Consider the following 4,101-nt stretch of genomic DNA (forward strand, 5'->3'; position numbering starts at 1 on the left):
TAACAAGTGTTCTGGAGAAAATGCATACATTGAAATATAATGGTTAAAAGTTAACAGGTTTTATAGTCAAAAGCTTTATTGAAATAAAAGCAGAATGGACTTTACTTATATAGCTAAGAAGTCTTCCCAAAGGAAAATATCCTCAAAATAAATAGCTTCTGTAAATTAAATGTCATATAGAAATATGAACAGAGAAATGAAATGAATCTGTAAAGTAATAAGTTGTGTAATTGATACAGAGAAAGCGAATACACAGGGCAGACGGTAATCTCTTTGATGTTTATGCATTCCCGATTTCCCGCCTTTTCGGCACGTCTTACCTGAGATCGTCTGGTGTTTTGTAAGGCTTGGAGCCTAATCCTCCTTGATCCAGCAGCGCACCTGTATCGTGCTTCAGTCATCAACAAAAAACGGATGCTAAGATCACATCTTTGACAGTGTAGCATTGAAGTGGTATACATTCCATGGTTTTAAGCTTTACTTGATACGTCATAGCGGTGAATAACATCAGCTAAACTCAGATGGTATATTGAGAAGGGACCATTACTCAACTCCACATTTTCACTTTAAAAAAAATGAAATACTGGAGCTTTTTTGTTAAAGGTGGGATGAGCTGTAAATTCAACACAACATGGTACATTTCCAGATCTCTGAAGAAGCATGCAAAGAGTATGAACTTTTTTTTCCGTTTAAGATTCAGTCCCAAATACGTCTCTTAAACTGTTTCGTGCGTGAAAAAAGTGTTCGAACTTTGAGCTGCTTTATGCTTTTCAAGCAGTGTATATAGAGAGAGGGGTGGAAGGCGCGGGAAAACCACATAGAGAAAAAGCGAGTGAGAAATTAAGAGAAAGAATGAGGGAGAAGAAGGAGAGAGAGAGAAAGAGAGATTTTGGTCGAATCCCTAATGAATTTTGAGAAGGGATAATGGTAGCTATATGAATACACAGTCCCTAGTTAATTCTGGAACATTTTACGATTTCTCTACCTCAACTACTCGTTCTTTTTAAGGGGGCGGGTCTCAACGGGACTGCGTTTTGTTGGTATAGTGACGATAGCAAAACACAAAGATGGAAAAACCCTCAGCAGTCCGAGCACGGCATCTCTTTTACCACCTTTTCAATTATCACACTCCACAAAAAGTTCAATATATACTGCTCTCTCTTTGCATCTGTTTCGTGACCATAGAAGATTATTAATATAGGAAAAAATTGGGAAAGACTCCTTTAGTCGTTGATTAGGCATACACACCGCTTTGCATCATCATCGATAGCGATAAATGAATTACATTCTAACGAGGAAAACATTCTGCAACATTTCTTCACAATCATTACCTCCCTATATTCTCTTCTCTCAACCTCTCTTCTTACTCTTCCTGTTCTCCCCCTCTATATCCACACTCTCCTTTTATCCTTGCTATTTATCTACTCCTTTCAAGAATATACACATGAAATATTAATTTTCATATGGCTCTTAATATCACAATCTCTCCGCATTAAAAGGACTGAAGAAGGAGAAGAAAAGAAAAAGTTGTGAAAAGGGGGCACAAAATGGACGACTACCCTACAGTGGGAAAAAACGTGGCTTGAGGAACGTATCAAGGGCTAATAATATCCCTTGCGTTTCAAGCAACAATTGACCCGAGCGGAATTCAATCCCAAGTTCGTTTCTCTCTGTCGGTCCGTTAGGAATTGAAACACAAGCCCAAATCGCAGTGGCGAAAATGGATACATGTTGGCTACACGATGCCGGTGGGTAGAAGGCTAAAAGCCTCGTTTGCATTGCCGGTATTTCCTTGGTACCTTTAGTTGCACACGACCGGTAAACCACAGTCCACATGAAGAGCTTCTCCGAAAGACATGCAGTGGAAGGGTTTCATCCGTCCATGTTTGTTGTGATGGTGCGTGGATGGGTCAGTGTGGACGGTACTTTTTACCGGCATACCTAAATGCCTCTTCTCTTTCAACCACGAGATCGCAAAAAGTTCACCACAACCCCACCTCTTACGATGACTGCAGGTGTCCTACCATCTAACGTCCTTGGATGGTTGGAAGATTGAAAGTACAAACTAGAAAGAATGCAATGGGGTGGGGGGGGGGGGGGTCAGTCCAATAATACCGATGAGATATTGACAAAAGTATAGAGCAAGTTAATAAGACTCAAGAATTACAATCGCCTTTTCTCACTGTGGGAACGGCGATTGAACTAAAGCCGATTTGGTAAGATGGGATCCATGCAGGACTACAAGCAGTTATTCTGCATGATTCCAAGACCATTTTCATTGAAGGTTATTAGGCCTATACTTAACTACATCATTGTAGATTATGATTGCGAGAAACCATATTTGTTAGTTCAACTTTTTTGATTCGTAAATATTTGCAGTTTCAGTAAATACCGAGGAACCATTATGAACATCATAATTATGTAAAGAGAGTCTACCTCTTGAACGGTCCTTACAAGAGAACTTCTCCCCAATACCCGACTTTTTCTTTTAAATTCAAATCTCTTTATTATTTTAAAAGATGATAATCGCAGTAATCATCAGTAGCAAAAGCATCACCACACCACACCTTCCATCAAACGCACCATTTTCTGGACCCTCCCCTAACAATCTCCTACAGCTCCACTCACAAAGTACAGTTCATATCGATGTCAACATTAAATTCAATCTGATGTCAACATTATTCTAACGCAACATAACGTGTTGTGAAAACATATCGCTGTCTTCACATGGCACAAATCAAATATTGCCTGCAACGAGAAATGCCTCTTCCAAGTTTAAAGGAAAAGTTTGAAAATATGGTGTGTACGGTTCGGATAACCCGTTCCCGGCCTTGGCATCGCTCTTTATGAAGTTAAACTTTTAATCTACATTTAGGGGAGAAACTCGTATATTTTTTCTGACGAGGGCCAATAGATTAAGTATATCATTCAAATGAAAGAATTGTTAAACCCTATGTACATTGACACTAGATGGAAGTCAGTCCTCAACATGAACCAACGAGTGTCCTTTCTTGAAACCTTTCTCCCTTCTCTAAAACCATATTCTAATGAAATATCTTTTTATTCGAATTCTTTTTCAAACAAATTAAACACTTTTGGGATCAGAGTTCCAACATTAAACTTGCTAGAACATTATGAGCAATCAGGGTGTAGGCTTATTCATATGCCAAACAAGTTACTTGCCTCTCCTGTCATCCAAACTGTCATGACTAATCAGTAATAATAATTGATAAAAGCTACTGAAATCATGACATCTGATTGGCTGTGAGCACATTATGACGACAGAGCATAGCACAATTCTTGAAATAGGGTCGTACTCCAAACCCTATATTCTCCCTTTAAGGGCTACATAGGAAGCAGGGTATAAACACTGACCTAATAACTCTGCATGCCTGGCTTGCATAGAAACTCATCTCAAATATTCCATCCTGACAGAGATGTTAGAGACGGATCAAAATGTCCTCCGCTGAGAGGCAGAAGGGTGTTAGCTCTATGTGCTGTGATGGGTTAATGCCCTTCTGGCTCCGAGCAGATGATGTGTTCAGTGTGGCAGCAGGACTCATGGAATGGTTAAAGGGATGTGATGATTCAAGAAACAGAACACCATGATCTTCCCTTCCCTAGTACATGTATTATGAAAGAAAAGTACAACTCTCACAGTATGTGTACTCATTATTTTACCTATATGAATAAATAAATAATTCATATACAGTGCAGCCTTGTAAAAAAAGGACATTTTTATAACAAACTCTTGTTTTAACAAGGTAACTTTGCCGGTTCCACTTCTTTGTATTCTATACATTTCTAGCTCTAATATAATAAGGATTCACTTGTCCCAATGACTTTGCTATAATAAGGTTCTACTGTATCATTGTTGGATAAGAGCCACATTGGGGTTAATTCATATAATTTACATACAGTTAACACATCTCTTGCTTAAAGCACAACAAATATTGGTAAGATTATATCCTTCGTACCATCACTCTAAAAAAAAAAAAAAAACGCTTTTCTTAAAGAACAGGGATTCAACTTATAAGGACACCCTTTGCCCAATCCCCATCACAATTTTAGACAGACAAGCATGAAACATAAGACTTTACA

This window comes from Strongylocentrotus purpuratus, unplaced genomic scaffold, assembly GCF_000002235.5.
Source record: "Strongylocentrotus purpuratus isolate Spur 01 unplaced genomic scaffold, Spur_5.0 spur5_scaffold_5, whole genome shotgun sequence".
Classification (NCBI taxonomy): Eukaryota; Metazoa; Echinodermata; class Echinoidea; order Camarodonta; family Strongylocentrotidae; genus Strongylocentrotus; species Strongylocentrotus purpuratus.